Genomic DNA, 18,647 nt, shown 5'->3' on the forward strand with positions numbered 1-18,647 from the left:
CTGGAACCATGAAAGGAGCGAAGCGAGCAAACTCCATGAACCTAGCAGTGTACTGCTCCACAGTGAGACTCCCCTTATGTCAGGTTAAAGAATTCCTCCGCCTTTGCATTCCTGGTGGGGGCAGGAAAGTATCGGTTGTAGAAAACCTCCTTGAAACACTTCCACATCATAATAGTATGTACTGCCTACTACTCTTCTAATAGCTTCACTGCCAGCCACCACCGCTCGACCTCTCCTGTCAGTTTAAAAGTGGCGAAGAGAACCTTTGGTTTCTCAGTGCAATCCAGCACTATCAATATCTTCTCCTTCTTCTGCACCTAATTCTCAGCTATGATTGGGTCAGAACCTCCACAAAATAAGATAGTTTCAAGCGAGTGAATTGATTGATTGAATAGCTCTTGTTCACAGGTGGGTAGCTCGATCCCTCGAGGTCTTGCCTCATCTCTTTCCAGACCTACCGAGCTATAACTCACAACAGTCAGGAGGTTTCAATCTCATCTCCATTGGAAGCCCCCAACTCGTTTCCCTCTCCATCTTCTACGTCTTTACCTTTGGGATCCATCCTGAAGATATAATAGAGGCAAGTTTAAAAATATCCACATCTTAACATAACTGGCACGATTATAAAACAAGAAACCAGATTAATATTCAAATCTTCAATTAAACATCCAATACCCAATTAACCTTAATCATTTTAACCTTCGTGTTCTAATTCCAAGTTTCAGTCTCTCTACTTGGAAACATCATTATCGATGGATTTACCGTGGTTTTCCAAAACCGTCGACTGATTAAAAAAATCACAGAAATTCATCAAGGGATTTCTGCCTCTAGGCTATGAAACAACACTGAAATTCGTATCAATACCTTAATCTACCCTTTTTTACCCTCATCCTAACTCGAACCTATACTTTGGTATTAATCCTCCTAAATTCTACAGATTCTATAACATACAACACTCATACCACTTTATCACGCCCTAAACCCACTAGGTGGGTCCCAAGGTGTGATGAGACCAATCACAGTCTCTAATACCATTCACACAGCGGAAAAATAAAGAACAATCTCAAATAAAATACCAGAGTACAATATACAACCCAAAAAGAAGTATCCGTCCACATATACTACATAAGAAAAAATTCAAAAGCATAATTATACATATTTCAGTTCTTACTACCACTCACAAGTCACCAAAACTCTAATCTTGCCCCGGAGCTTTCTAAGTTCGATCACTTAAAGGACCTGAAAATATAATAATTCACTGGGGTGAGACACCTCTCAGTAAGGAAGAAATAAATTATAGCAGTGTGTGGCAAAAGAGTTTTAATATATATATATATATATATATATATATATATATATATATAATATACACTCATCAATTAATCAACAACAATTGGTAAGACACTTACAAATTGTAGTCACACAAATAAAACCAATATTTATAGCGAAAGTTCTAGAGGATTGGGAAGATTACACACTCATACATGTACCTTCCCTTTACTTTAATACCATTACAACTACCAGAGCACTCACCTTACTCAGTAAGCCCTTGGGATTATGTTTATAAGCGAAGTCTCCGAGAATAGGGAATATAACACGCCCATACATGTAACTTCCCTTTGCTCTGGTACCAGACTATAATTACCAGGGCACTTGCCTTTCTCTGCAAGCCCTTGGTCAGAGAGATTTACTGCGCCATAATTATTATGCATTTAAGTTCACATACTAGTATACACATACATTCACATCAATCATTCCACATAGTCTGCAAACATATACACCATAGTACATTCATATAGAATACAATTCAATCCCTTGAACTCAGTACGTGGCCCACTTAGGGCAGTTGCATACCCTACAATATGTGGCCTACATAAGGCTACTACGTACAACCCAGTATGTGGCCCATATAGGATAGCCGCATACTACCCTATATGTGGCCCATGTTGGGCAAATTGCATACTCCACTGTACATGGCCCATGTAGGGCAGCTGCGTACTTCACTATACGTGGCCCACGTAGGACAGCTACGTATCTCACTGCACGTCAATGTTCACAACAAACAGTATTCACAATCAACCCATACTCTCCATCAAATAATGTTCACAACCAAGCAGTATTCACAAGCAGACAACATCCACAACCAATAAGTATTCACAACCAGGCAGTACTCACATCCAGACAGCTCGAACAAGCAGATGGTATTCACAATCTACAATATTTACAACCAGATAATTAAAAAGAATTATTTTCATGCCACACGATTTTTCCCAATTATGATTTATAATCAAAACCAATCATTTTAAATCCCTAATCCATTCAGAAAATCATACTATAATTATACGCTTCCTAATTTAATTAGTTCAACCCGAGAATATTTATCATTTACTTAGGCCCACACGCTCCCAATAATTAATTTAATATTAAAAATATCCTACTTATCCTAATTTTAGAGTGGTGCCCAAGAACTCCAAATCAAGTTTTTACTTCGGCTAACTTGAAGGGAAACACCCAAGAACCTCATGATGGTTTCCGATTATTGATTCGGGCTAAATCCGGGTCGAATTCAAAGAGAGAGAAAGCTTGGGCGGAAACCCTAGTGAGAGAGAACGAAGTGAGGAGAAATTTTGTGGAGAAAATGATCCAGGGTATCTTTATAATCTGGCCTTCGTTGACGAGTCTAAAAGGTTTGTCGACGAACCGAAGAAGGACATTCGTCGATAAGAACATTAGGTTTGTCGACAAATCTATTAAAAACCTAAATTTTGCCTACTCTCGGTAATTCCTCGTTGATGAGACACATGTATTCGTCGATGAGGCCAAGAAGGACATCCATCAAGGTGGAAAACAAGTTCGTCGACGAGTCCCTGCTTGATGCCCTTTTTAAATTTCTTCTCTTTCTTTATTTATTTCCCCTTTTTCCTTTTATTTATTTTTATTTTATTTTTTGGGTTCGGGTTATTATAGTCATCCTCGGCATAGCAGAGCGGCATCCCCCCCTGCAGTGGTATGATCCAGACGCCTGGTGTGCATATTACTCCAATACTCTTGGTCACGCCTTGGACCGCTATTGGGTGCTTAAGCACAAGGTGCAATCACTAAGAGATGCTGGGTGTTTGGCACTCGATGACGAAGAGCTTGGTTTACACGGGAATCCACTACCCAACCATGGTAGAGGGCGCAATTAAGACCATTGGATCAAAGGACTAATCAAAAAGGATGTCGAACAGGGATCCTTAGCCTAAAAGAATGTTGCCATTTTGTTTTAAACTTTTTGAAATTTGAATTAAATGAAATGCATTTCAGTATCATCCCATTATCTTGTTCCAAATGTTGTCCACTTCTGCTTACATTTTGCATAAACATAGGAAATGATTTTACCAGAACAAGGGACTTGGAGTTAGCAAGTGATTTTGAAAAACCACTCAATAGGATTAAAAAAAGCGGGGGAGGGGGGGGGGGGGGAGGCCTCCAAGATTAAGTAAAGACCCCACTGCAAAATTGGACAAGGGGCCTTGTTGATTTCAAAAATAGTGGAAAAAGAACAAAACTTAAAGCTTCACATTGGTTCACTGAAATTGTTCACTATGATGGTTATAGTTTAATCAAATGAAGGGTGGCCATTTTTGTCGACCAGTTCTTCTCAAAAAGAACCAAATAATCATTTACCATTTGCTAACCCATTTGAACCTAAATGTATATGGTTAAACCAATTTCTTCTTAAAGAGTCAGTTGACCATAAATTAAACTCAGGTTTGGGTCTTCTAGGGTTTGGCAAGTCATTTGAGGTAATGGTCACTACCAAAAGGATGACATGCCATTTTTCTACTACCCAAAAGAAAGTTCAAGAAGAAATCCCTCCCATGCCCTCTTGAGCTCTAAAAGTTCAATTTCTTGACCAACCCATCAAATGATCACAGCCCACATTGGGGCAGTTTTAAAAGCTCAGTCCTACATGGAATTCAAATCAAAATAGAGTTAATGTTCCTTCATAAAAGGAAAGCAAAAGAGGTAGCATAAAAGAAGATGAAAGAGAGAAGAAAGGAAAAAGAAAGATACTTCACATGTGATCTTTGACTAAAGATCCCCCTCTATAAGATCAACAAGATTTGAGCCTGATTTGACCATTTTCTTCTTTAACCAATATCCCTAGCCCACATTACGGTCCAAATGAAAGACTTGACCAGACTGGTACGTATTGTTGTCTCAAATGATTTGTCAGACTCAATGATTGATTCTGAATTATGTAATGACCTAATCCTTAAAAAGTACGTAGGTAGCTTGTTTAAAAGACAAGTTTGGTCAATACTTTACAAAAGCCTTGCCAAACTGGGGAAGAGGACATTATTTGGGGAAGGGAATTTCGAGCTTTAGTTTCCTTATGTTTGTTGAAATCCAAATCCCTAGCCTACATTACGTCCCATGTCTTAAAGAATCCCTTAGTGGTGCTGCAATTGGGAATTTTGCCCAGGAGGATGATACATAAAAAGTAGGAGAAAAGAGAAGGATGTTTGCCCATTATTCCCTAAGTTCGCAGTTCTAGTAAAATTGTTTCCTTCGTACCAAGCATAGTAAGATATACAAGATTGAGCCTTCCATTTAATGAAAGGGAGACATTTGATTGCATAGTCATTTGAATTTCAAAATGATTTTAAAACATTAAGGAAACCAATTAAAGAGGGTCCTTGTTGAAAATGCAAAGATGGCCAAGAATCAGCCTCGGACGAGTTTAACAAGGGCAGATTTCAAGACGAGTTTTAGAGGAACTAATTAATGGGCAGATTCCATGTTGAGCTTTAGTGAAGCCAATTCCGATGCCTTTGTAACGAATTGGAATTTGAAACATAGTGTTGGCCTTATAAGGCTTAACATCTTATTTTGATGTTAATAAACAAGTGAAACTTAACATATTTGTTGAGTAATGATATTTCAAGACTCACAAGGATCAAGCATAAAATTGCAAGCTTATACTTCAAAGAAGGATGAACATATGAAGCTTAAAGCATGGATTTCAAGACGACATTTTAAAGCTTGAAGAATATGATAGAAAACTTAAAAGTATATCAAAGTTTGAAGAAAAACAAGAGAGGCTAAAGAAAGAAAAAGCAATAGAGCAAAGAAAAGGCAAGCATAAAGACTAAAGCATCAAGAATGTTCAAAGTCCTAGAAGTCTTTATGTAAGTGCTTCATATTTTAAATATCTTTTGAAATATTGTTGAAACTCTTTAGGGGATATTTATGGACTTAGAAACCTATTTTAAAACCCCAGAAAATGTTTTATGAAAGATTAAATCAAGAGAGCAAAACTAATTTCGAAAACTAAAAATGAAAAACCAAAAAAAATGAACTGGTTAGTCGACTAACTAGATTACACTGGGTTTGCTCAGCTGACGGAAGAAGATACAATGGTTAAATAAGCTGCCCAGTCGACTGACCAAATGAACTGACCTTGCTCAGCCGACTAACATTCTTGAACGTGGTTGAGTCAGCCGACTGATGATTTAATGAAATTAATTTCTGGCAGATAGAAAGGCCTCAGTTGCCTATCCAGCTGATTGACCTTGAGAAAATTGCCTACCTAGTCACCTATCTGGCCGACTGGCTCTACGAAAATTTGAATTTTAAACTCCAACGGGAAAATTTCTAAAAATTAGTTTTTCAAAGGTAAACGTTATAAAAACTTGGGGGACACTCCAAGCAACGTGGGGAACAAGGAAACTCTTCCTAAAACCCTTATAAATACATGGTTTGACAAATAAAACTATACTAAGAGCCAAGGAATTGAAAAATCTTCTGAAAGCTATCTTGCAAACCGGATGTTCTCTCCTGCTTAAATCTTTGCCTAGCTGATATTGCTGAATTTCTGAGAGAGTTGATCTTCCTAATCTATTCCTACTACTAATTGTCATCTAAGAAGAATATTGCTGAATTCTATACTTGAGCTTCAATTCTATTTCGTATTGGTATTTAAATTGTTGAAGTACATAGTGATGAATTTGTACTAATCTATTCTGTTTGAGAGTGTTCTTGTATGCATCTTCTTTTTTGTATTCTTGTAGTATTTTTGGTGATTCAAGGTGTTTGGATCGTTGGCTAAGCATTGGATATCGCTTGGAGAGGTGGGCTTTAGCCTATTGAAGGAGTGAACGAGTGAGGGGATATCGCTTAGAGAGGCGGGCTCTAGCCTACTAAAGGAGTGTGTAAACGGTGTTGTTCTGCTTGGAAAAGGAACTGGTTTAGTGAATCCTTTTGTGGTTTGCCAAACGCGATGACATGTGCTAGGGATAAACCAAACCTCGTAAAAATTCGGTGTCACTCTCTCTTTCCTTTACTCTCTTTACTTTCAGCGTATATTAACTGCGGGGATGTTTTGAATTCCTAAATCATACACATTACGTGAATTAGATATTAAATAAACTGTTAGAATTGGTGTATTCCCAAGAGGGGGGGTGAATTGGAATTTTAAACTTTTCTCCTAGGTTGAACTAGATGTCAGCTGAGTATAACAACCTAGGGTCTTTTTATTCAGTTCCAAATATGTTGATAAATATAATATGCTGAAATTTAAATCAAACGCATCATTCACATAATAACATATACGTGCGGTAAATATAAAGTGCGACAATATACATAAACACACGATATGTTATCGGGGTTCGACCAACTATGCCTACGTCCTCGCCTCTAGCTCGTAAGCTAGAGGATTTCACTAATAGTTCACTTAAGGGTGGAGCGATACCAATTACAACGAGGTCAAATTAACACAGGGTTGACCTCAACCTTAAACAGGTCAATTAGTGGGGCTGACCTCAACCTACACGCCTTCACTGGACGACGCACCTAGCTTTCCTAACTGGGTCTAAGCCAATTCAGGACTATTCTAGGGTTAGTCTCCCTTTTCAGGCCCGTGCCTATAAATACAACAGATGTGTATTACAATCAAGTGGTACAGTGATTGTGCTTTTGTGTAAAGCAGGTATGTACCCAAATGCGCCCAATAACATACACCACAATATGATTCAATATGTAAGCTCAGTGTGGTCTAGATAGTTCAACTCTCAAATATATTTTCTATCAGTGTAATGCATACGTGAGAGTGTCAACAGACAATCTTTGTATCTCAAGATATTCACCCAATAAGTTCACACAAAGATATCAAGTCTCAAATATTTCAATCAATAGGATGTCTCAAGCATGTAAATGTCAAATAATGTATATGCTTGGTTTGCAAAAGATGTGTAATCTTTGTATTCAACAACTAATATATGAGTGAATGAATATTGCAACAAAGATCACTATCACATAAACAAATATCTTCTCAAAGTTATATCAAAATAAATACCACAAGATATTTGAAAATGTTTTGAAAAAATTTTGCAATCCACAAACAAATATGAACTTCTCAAGTTATTGCAATGGATATGCAATACTCAGAAGTTTAATACCAGTCTTCTTAGGTGAGACTTATTAGCCAAGTCCCCTAAGAATACTTGGGTTTAGCTCTCAATAAAATCATGTCAACCAAGCTAGACAAGGAGAGCAAACTTATGGGAACAAACACTCAATCCACTTACAGGTGATGTAGGCACTAATAGATAGTAAGCATAAGTAAATGAGGCTAAAAAAATGAGTAGTATAAGCTTTTGGATTTTCAAAGAATTCTCCCCTAATCAAAGTAGCTAATCCATGTCTAATTTTCACAAATGATCTCATATATATAGACATGAGAGGAAATATGACCATTGGGGACCTATTGGGTATTATTAAGAAAGTTTAATGATATTTCAAATATTTTAACCCTATTTAACAAATGTTTAACTGCGGTAAACATTAGGGCAACCCGAGAGGTCCGGTCGACTAGAAAGGTTTCGGTCGACCATGATTCAAATGGTTCGGTCGACCAGGACACTTTTGAACTAGAGACTCGGTTGACTAGATATATGTTTCAAGGGAAATTTTTTGAGGTTCGGTCGACCAGGATAAAAATGAACTATATGGTCGGTCGACCGGGATAGGCAATTTTTGCAATTAGCGCAGTTTTGTCGACCAGGAGATTTTGAACTAGATGGTTCAGTCGACCAAACCGTTGGGGAATCTCTCAAGGACCATCGATCGACCAGGTAGGCGCAATAAAAAAACGTCTCGGTCGACTAAAAATTCAAATTGTTGACTTCATGAGGGTTCGGTCGACCGGGGCCAAATGGATTATATGGTTCGGTCAACCGAGGTGTAGTCAACATGTTGACCCAGACTTGGTTTGGTCGACCAGAGCCAAAATGAACTTCCTAGGTCTGTTGACCAGGACCTTGGTCATCTGTTGACCCAGGTCCGGTTTGGTTGACCAGGAAAAAATGAACTATGTTGGCCGGTTGACCGAAAGTGCACCAAGTGTGCATTTCAGTCCCGTTTCAATACACATTCACCCTATTCAAGTGCCTAATATATGCAAGTGCAAAGGTGAGTGTCCTAAGGTCATTTTTGTCCAAAATAGAGACACCGAAAAAGTCCGGTGTCAGTCGACCGAAGGGTAAACCCTAAGGTCATTCTAAGGTCATTTTGGTTTACAGTTTGTTTGAGCTTACATAATAAATCAAGCAGGTAATGCATGTAATTATTACAAGCCATAAGCCATAATTACTATTACAGACCCTTTACATCAAAGAAATACAACAATTAAATTATAACTAGGGTCTTCAAGGTCTTCATTTTCCTCCAAGGGTCTCCGAGTGCCATCATATGATACCGCTAAGATAAACCTGCACATCAACTTGGTAGACATTAAATACCTGAGTATTTGTCACAATCAAAATAGGGATATGACCTATAAGGTTAACATAAAATTAAGCTTAATTAGTTTTTGGGATTGCAGAAATCGAAAGGGAATGTGTTGGTTAATCCATACTTTGTGGAAACCGTAAAGGAGTACATTGATTGGTCAAACACCCAAAGACTCTTTAACTAAAAGTTTATTTAACGTCTAAGCTTTTGGAAAGAGCATTGGATTTTATATTGTACTTCATTTTGAGAAAGCAAATTCATTATCACAGGGCTTACATTAACCACAGGGCTTGAATCAAACTGTCATATATATAAGGCTGCAAACAAACAAAAGTTGAATCTTATATCTTAGTTTGGATATTGCGGTTGATTGGAAAAATTGATTGGTTTGGTTGATTGATTGGTTGGTTACTTGATTGTTTAAGTACTTTATTGGTATATGGTTGTGGATTGGATATTATTTTAAGTATTGGTTGTGTATTTGGTATATCAATAAGAAGTCAAGAATACATTAAAAAGAAGTAAAAGAAATTTTTAAATCCAATTTACCTCCCCTCTTGGGACTACACCTTTGTTTTCAATTGGTATCAGTGCGTGGTTATAACAAATCCTAACAAGTAGTTATATAAAGATCTTAATGGCACACTTAGGCGTAGCTCCCTCTGGCAAAGGACAATCCTCAATTAGGCCACCTATCTTTTGTGGTTTAAATTATACATTTTGGAAACAAAGGATGAGAATTTATCTTCAAACTATGAATTGGAAAGCTTGGGAGGTTGTCACGAATGGTGACCTAATTCCCTTCAAACTAGTAGATGGAAAACAAGTCCCTAAGGAGAAAGAGGACATGACTGACTTAGATCATAAAATGCTGCAAGTTAATTCAAGTGCTATCAATGCTTTGTATTGTGCTCTAGATATTAATGAATTCAATAGAATCATGACCTGCAAAACAGCCAAAGAAATTTTAGATAAGTTAAAGGTAACCTATGAAGGAACGGTAGATGTTAGAGACAATAGAATTGACATGCTAACTAGTGAAGACGAAGCTTTCAAAATGAATCCGGATGAATCAATCACTAGTATGTATACTAGGTTCACCCATATTATAAACTCCCTCGATGCCCTAAGAAAAACGTATTCAACTTATGAAATGATTCGTAAAATTCTTAGAGGGCTGCCACCAATATAGGAACCAAAAGCCACAGCAATAACCGAAAGAAGAAATTTGAAAAAAAAAAACCTTTTTAGATAAACTAATAGGTTCTTTACTCACATATGAAATGTCAATGAATGAAAGAAATGGAAAAAACAAAGCGCAAGAATCTATAGCCTTCAAAGCTTCAAAAGGAAACTCTAGCAATGAAGAAGAAATAGATGAAGATGAACTAGCGTTTAAATCTAAGAAACTTGCAAGAATACTAAGAAGGAAGAATAAATTCGAAAGAAGAATCCCAAACTCCGAATCAGATGAAGAAGAAACCAATAAAAAGAAATCAAAGAATAAAATTCCCACATGTTATAATTGCAACAAAGCTGGACATAAAAAACCAGAATGTCCACTACTTAAGAAAGACTCAAAAAAGAAAAGGAAAAATGTCATGAAAGCCACTATTTGGGATAGTTTGAGTACAAGTAGTTTCGATAGTGAATCAAGTGACCAAGAGATTGCTTATACTTGTTTTATGGCTTGCGATGATGAGGAAAGCTCCTTATCCAAATCCTTAAATAATTCTTGTAGTAATTCATCAAATGAATCCAATGATGAGTGTATGTCATCTTATGAAGAGTTACAAAATGATTTATTCAAAGTACACAAGATGCTAATCAAAGTAACTAAACAAAACACATCCTTGAAAAACAAGAAGGATGGAGTGATGAAAGAGTTAGAATCAATTAAGCTTGCTGAAAATGATAAAGATTCAAAAATCAAGAAAATAGAGAATAAGTATGAAGCTGTGATGAATGAATTAGAGTCTAAAAATCTTGCTAAAAAAGAAAAAGAATTGAAAATCAAGAAATTAGAGAGCAAGAATGAAAAATTGAAGTAGAAGACTTGAGATCTCAATCCTCTATGGAAAATAAGAAAGACTTATATATTTCTGAATCAGAGGATAAAATTACTAAGATGTCTAAAAATCAAGAAAAGGGTAAAAATATAGACAATTCTGAAATTTATGATCTTCAGAAAGAAATTGGGGATCAAGCCAAAATCATTTGCAATTTTTCTAAAGGAAAATAAAATTTTGATAAAATGATTAGCTCACAAAGAATGTCTCTAAATAAAGAAGGCATGTGATTCAATGGAATTGAGAATACAAGGAAAAAGAATCTCTACATGGGATACTTCACAAAAGCCTCCAAAGACTATACTAGCACCTCCTCAAATGCTTACACTCACACCACATGCTATCTATGTAAAAAGAAGGGACATATAAAGTTTGAATATCCATTAAAAAGAAAGGGTGTGAGAACTAAACAAGTATGAAAAGTAAAAGAAACATCCTTTATTGAACAATCGGGATCCAAGAAAGTATGGGTACCTAGATAAAAATCCTTGTATGGAAAATCTCAAAGAAGAGTTTAAGAGCTTATCATGTTAAAACAAATAAAAACAAAAAAGAAACGAGCCTCAATTAATGAATGATTCATACAAAGCTTAAATTAGAAAGCATTAAGATACATGAAGTTTGGATGTTTATATGAAATCAAAAGAAAAAAAATATCTAGAGTAAATAGAACTTGTTGCATAGGTATTTTGATAAAAAAGAAAGCTTAGCAAAAAAAATTGTGAAGGTCAGCCGACTAACCATAAGATCAACTGACTGACCGAACAACACCTTTAAGCAGAAAGGATAGGTCAGCTGACTGGACATAAGCTTAGCCGACTGACTGAAGGTAAAACTGTTAAACAAGTTTGAAATGAAATACTTGAGCAACATAAGAACAATCCAAGTAAAAGTATAGTACAATGCACATGATATGATATACTCCATGCTTATATGAAAGCGATATGATACATGTGTATATCTTGAATTTAGTATCTTGAAATCTTTAAAGATAATGAAAATATTGATGATTTATGGCTCACTAAATTTTGAAAATCTGAGCATGAAGTTATTGAGTATGATTTTGAAGCATGAATTGTGATATTGATATATGAATATGAAATTAATGCTTATAATGGATCAACATGGATAAATGAAAAATTTGCATCTAAATAATTTAGTATTCATGAGCTGTGCATAATGTGACATTAACATCAATATCTATAAAGTGTATTAGTATCCATGAATATATAAATTGGTATTTGAGCATGACAAGTATAATTATATTCATGAGTATAATTGTGACATTGATATGATATTGGTATTTGATATTTGATATCCATGAGCATATACATGATATGAATCAAATGTTTGAAATATGGACGATAAATTTAGAAAGCATAATTGGTATCAAATCTGAATGTATTAAATTCAGGGAGAGTATTATGACTCATTGCTTGATTTTTCCCTAGTTTTTAAATGGGTATCATGAATTATTTTTTTTAATTGGTATCATAAATCTTCAATTGGTATTATTCTTTAATGTTTCAATTGGTATTAAAAATTCAAAAGTTCAATTGGTATTAGAATTAATAAGAATCTCAATTAGTATCATATGCTTGATATGCATGTTTGATAATCATATGCTCAAAATATGATTTATTTTTTGATATCCTACTCTTTTTGATTCATATCAAAAGGGGGAGAAGTTTTTAGCAAAAATTGAAAAATTGAGCTTGGTATTGAAAAATTTTTTATTGAAAAATTTTGAAATTTTGTAGCAAAAGGGGGAGAAGTATTTGACATTGAAAAATCTTAAACTTAAATAATGTAATGAGCATGATATTGTATGATATTGAAATTGGTGAGGCTAAATATTGTTAAGATGATGCTTATTGTAAGGGGGAGTCTTTTTAAGACTTCCTTAAATTTTTGCTCCTTATTTATCATCATCAAAAAAAGGGGGGGGGGGGGGGGAGGATTGTTGGCCTTACAAGGCTTAACATCCTATTTTGATGCTAACAAACAAGTGAAACTAAACATATTTATTGAGTAATGATATTTCAAGACTCAGAATGATCAAGCATGAAAATGCAAGCTTATACTTCAAAGAAGGATGATTATATGAATCTTAAAGCATGGATTTCAAGATGACATTTTAAATCTTGAAGAATATGAGTGAAAGCTTAAAATTATATCAAAGCTTGAAGAAAAACAAGAGAGGCTAAAGAAAGCAAAAGCAAAAGAGCAAAGAAAAGACAAACATAAAGACTCAAGCACCAAGAATGTTCAAAGTCCTAGAAGTCTTTATGTAAGTGCTTCATATTTTAAATATCTTTTGAAATATTGTTGGAGCTCTATAGGAGATATTTATGGACTTAAAGACCTATTTTAAAACCCCCAAAAATGTTTTATGAAAGATCAAATCAAGAGAGCAAAACTAATTTTGAAAACTAAAAATGAAAAACCAGAAAAATGAACTGGTTAGCCAACTGACTAGATTACACTGGGTTTACTCAAGCGACTAAAAAAAATACAATAGTTAAATAAATTGCCCAGCCGACTGACCAAATGAACTAACCTTACTCAGCCGACTGACATTGTTGAACGTGGTTGAGTCAGCTGACTGATGATTTAATGAAATTAATTTCTAGAAGATAGAAAGGCCTCAGTTGCCTGTCCAGCTGATTGACCTTGTGAAAATTGCCTACCCAGTCACCTATCTAGCCAACTGGCTCTACGGAAATTTGAATTTTAAACTCCAACGGGAAAATTTCTAAAAATTAGTTTTTCAAAGGTAAACGTTATAAAAACTTAGGGGACACTCCAAGCAACGTGGGGAACAAGGAAACTCTTCCTAAAACTCCAATAAATACATGGTTTTACAAATAAAACTCTTTGCCAACTGATATTGCTGAATTTCTGAAAGAGTTGATTTTCCTAATCTATTCTTACTACTAATCATCATCTAAGAAGAATATTAGTAAATTCTATACTTGAGCTTCAATTTTATTTCATATTGATATTTAAATTGTTGAAGTACATAGTGATGAATTTGTACTAATATACTCTGTTTGAGAGTGTTCTTGTATGCAACTTCTCTTTTGTGTTCTTGCAGTATTTTTGGTGATTTAAGGTGTTTGGATCGTTGGCTAAGCATTAGGTATCGCTTAGAGAGGCGGGTTCTAGTCTATTGAAGGAGTGACCGAGTGAGGGGATATCGCTTGGAGAGGTGGGCTCTAGCCTACTAAAGGAGTGTGTAAACGGTGTTGTTTCGCCTGGCAAAGGAACTGGTTTAGTGAATCCTTTGGTGGTTTGCCAAAGCTAAGGACGTAAGCTGGGGATAAGTCAAACCTCGTAAAAATTCGGTGTCGCACTCTTTTTCCTTTACTTTCTTTACTTTCAGCGTATATTAACTACGTGGATGTTTTAAATTCTTAAATCATACACACTACGTGAATTAGATATTAAATAAACTTAAGCTTAATTAGTTTTTGGGATTGTGGAAACCGAAAGAGAGTACATTAGTTAATCCATACTTTGCGGAAACAGTAAGGGAGTACGTTGATTGGTGAAACACCCAAAGACTCTTTACTAAAAGTTTATTTAACATCTAAGCTTTTGGAAAGAGTATTGGATTTTATATTGCACTTCATTTTGAGAAATCAAATTCACTATCATGGGGCTTGCATTAACCACATGGCTTGAATCAAACTGTCATATATACAGGGCTACAAACAAACAAAAGCTGAATCTTATATCTTAGTTTGGATATTGTGGTTGACTGGAAAAATTGATTGGTTTGGTTGATTGATTGGTTACTTGATTGTTTAAGTACATTATTGGTATATGGTTGTGGATTGGATATTATTTTAAGTATTGGTTATGTATTTGGTAAATCAACAAGAAGTCAAGAATACATTAAAAAGAAGTAAAAGAAATTTTTAAATCCAATTCACCCCCCCCCCTTCTTGGGACTACACCTTTGTTTTCACATAGCTGAGATCGGTGACCAATATATGTAACTGGGACAGATTTCGTGTTGAGTTTCAGTAAAGCCAGTTTTGGTGTCTTCATATCTAGAGTGAAATTCGAAAAAACTAAGATCGGTCACAAACTGGGGCAGTTTCCGTGTTGAGCTTTAGTGGAGCCAATTTGAATACCTCTGTACCCAAATGGGACTTGAAACATGGCCGAGATTAAGGACCAATAGATGTAACTGGGGCAGTTTTAATGGAACCCATTTAGATGCCTTCTATTTAGATTGGAATTTGAAAACATAACCGACAACAAAGATTGGGTTATTAGTCACAGGCACGTGAAGAAAGTGGATTCATGCATTATCATGCATTTCATGTAGTGCATAGAAAAGAAAATGCACATCACATCAACATGCATGCTTATCCCTGCATTTAGGCATCATAATTAGTGACATGCATATACATAGTAACAAAACACCATTCATACTAGTCTTGTTGAATAAGATCTCGAATAATCACTAAGCACTAGTTTTGCTAATCTTTGGAAACTGGGGCAGCTGACCCGAGACACACAATAATATACCTGAAAACTAGGGCAGTTGACCCCAGGCACACAATAATATACTTGAAAAATGGGGCAGCTGACCTCAGACACACAATAATATACATGGAAACTAGGGCAGCTGACCCCAAGACAAACTAACTCGAGCATTTATTCAGAATCTCTGGACCATGCACCAGATTAGACTCCCTAGCAAAGTGACCATTCCCCAAACACAGGATTTCACACCCAAATAATGAGGAAGAAGTATTTGGCTCGAGTCAGTATACCCGCTATGGCTTAAATTATCACATTCGTAGCAAGCCATGAGGAAGAAGTTTTGGCTTAAGCCATCGTACTCGTTATGGCTCGGATTATCACATTTGCAGAAAGCCATCATGGAGAGGTTTTGGCTCGGGTCATTGAACCCGCTATGGCTCAAATTATCACATTGACAGCAAGCCATCAGGAAGAAGTTTTGGCTCGAGTCAATGAACCCACTACGGCTCGGATTCCTACATTCGCCAAAAGCCATCAGGAAGAAGTTTTGGCTCAAATCAGTGAACCCGCTATGGCTTGGATTCCTACATTCGCAGCAAGCCATCAGGAGGAAGTTTTGAATCGAGTCAGTGAACCCGCTACAACTTGGATTCCTAAATTCGCAACAAGCCATCAAGAGGAAATTTTGGCTCAGGTCAATGTACCCGGTACGGCTCAGATTATCACATTTGCAACAAACCATTAGGAAGAAGCTTTGGCTCAGGTCAGTGAACTCGCTATGGTTCGGATTATCACATTCGAAGCAAGCCATCAGGAAGGAGTTTTGGCTCGGGACAATGAGCCCGCTACGACTTGGATTATTACATTCGCAGCAAGCCATTAGGAAGGAGTTTTGGCCCGAATCAGTGAACCCATTATGGCTTGGATTATCATATTTGTAGGAAGCCAGCAAAAATTTTGTTTGGCTCGAGTCAGGGAACCCGCTATGGCTCAAATCCCTACATTCGCAACAAGCCATCAGGAGGAAGTTTTGGCTTAGGTTAGTATACCCACTACGGCTTGGATTATCACATTCATAGCAAGTCATTAGGCAGAATTTTTGGCTTGGTTCAATGAACCCTACTACAGCTTGGATTGTCACATTTGAAGCAAGCCATCAGGAAGAAGTTTTGGCTCGGGTTAGTGAACCCATTACGGCTCGGATTATCACATTTGTAGCAAGCCATCAGGAAGGAGTTTTGGCTCAGGTTAGTGAACCTGCTATAGCTCAGATTATCACATTCGTAGCAAGCCACCAGGAAGAAGTTTTGGCTCGGGTCGGTGAACTTGCTACGACTCAGATTCTTACATTTGTAGTAAGCCATCAGTAGGAAGTTTTGGCTCGGGTTAGTGAACCTGCTATGGCTTGGATTCCTACATTTGTGGCAAGCCATCAAGAGAAAGTTTTGGCTCAGGTAAGTGTACCCACTAAAATTAGGAATAGCTTCCCAAGAGGGGGGGTGAATTGGCTTTTAAAACTTTCTTTTAACTTCTTTTAAGAATCCTTAACTACTTTAAACACTTAACCAATTCTTTAACTTGTTTGTTTAATTTCACCATTCACACAACAACTTAATTAAACAACCAATCAATTAAACACAATCTTCAAACCAAACAGTCAATTTATTTGCCAAGTACAAATCAAACAACAAACAACCAAACCAAGATATAAAGTATTCAGCACTTTGGTAATATAAGATCTTGAGATAGTTTGTTTGTTTATATAAGCACTATGATTATGAATTTGTAAGCCCTGTAGTTTATAATTTATACTTAGCTGATATAGTATTTACTTCTTCAATATGTTTTTCAACAACACATTCACACTCTTCTCAATATTCAGAACTCAATTAAACTCTCAGTTAATTTATCCTTGAGTTGTTAACCAAGTAACGTACTCCCGTATGGTTTCTGCAAAATATGGTATAACCAACGTACTCCCTTTCGATTTCCGCAACCCAAATCAAAATTAAACTTTAGTTTACTTGATTTCTATATTACATAGTATATATGATTGTCAAATTAAACCAACCACGCAATTTAAATATGCTCTGAAAATAAAGAATAGAAAAAGAGAGAGTGAGACCGAGATTTTTACGAGGTTTGGCTTATACCAAGCCTACGTCCTCGCCTTTGGCAAATCACCAAAGGATTCACTAAACTTGTTCCTTTAACGGGCGGAACAATACCTTTACAACACTCCTTGGTTAAGGCTAGAGCCCGCCTTCTCCAAACGTTATTCCCTTGTCCGATCACTCCTTACATAGGCTAGAGTCCACCTCTCTAAGCAATGTCCCCTTGCTTAGTCAACGATCCAAACAACCCTTGGAATCGTCAATATACAAGAAACAAATCAAATATTTGTGTACAAATAATTTGCTCCTAAAAGAGCTGATTAGTACAACAATTCAGAACTATATACTTCAAAGTAAATAACAACATGAATATTCAAATTGAAGCTCAAGAAAGTATACCACCAATTTAATTCTTTCAATGAATGAAAGATTTCAAAATTGTAGCACAAACTTGGTGAGTAAAATCAACAAGAACTCAGTAAGCTTCGTGCATGTTGAGAGCAAGAGAGAGCCTTGAGAATTTGAGAGCAATTTGAGAGAAATTTTGAATTTTTGCTGAATTTGAATTCTTGGTTGTATTGATTCAATGATCTTTGTGGCTTATTTATTGACTTTAAAAGGTAATTAACTTGGTCACCAAGTGTGTTGAAATATCCCCCAAGATTCCATAAATTTTGAGCCATAAATAACCCCATTTAAAAATTTGACCGTTATGAAAAAAATCAGAACAGCCGCGTGGCAGTCGCCTGCCCCAAACCTCCAGTCACTTGCCATGTTTATTTTAAAGGAATGGCAGGGGCAGTATCCTGGAAGAACAAAGCCAGTTGCCTACCACGACCACCCAAGCGCCTGTCCTAGTTCAGGCAGTCTACTAGTTGCACACATGCTACTGTCAACTTCGCGCACCCTTTTGTTTTTTGGTCATAACTTTTTCATTATAACTCTAAATTTGATGATATTGGTATAAAATGAAATCTAAAATAAAATCCTAAAACTTTCATGTTGAACACCTTTTAAAATAAAGAGGTTTTGATAGAGAAAAATGCACCTCAATGCAGATGTAGAAAAATTATCAGCATTTTGAAAATCCTCTTTTTGATGCTTTTCATTCCAAAAATGATTCTAACCTTTTTGAAATAATTTTTTATCTTATAAAAATAATTTCTAAGTATGTTTAAAGGTATCT

Source organism: Malania oleifera, chromosome 10 (assembly GCF_029873635.1).
Source record: "Malania oleifera isolate guangnan ecotype guangnan chromosome 10, ASM2987363v1, whole genome shotgun sequence".
NCBI lineage: Eukaryota > Viridiplantae > Streptophyta > Magnoliopsida > Santalales > Ximeniaceae > Malania > Malania oleifera.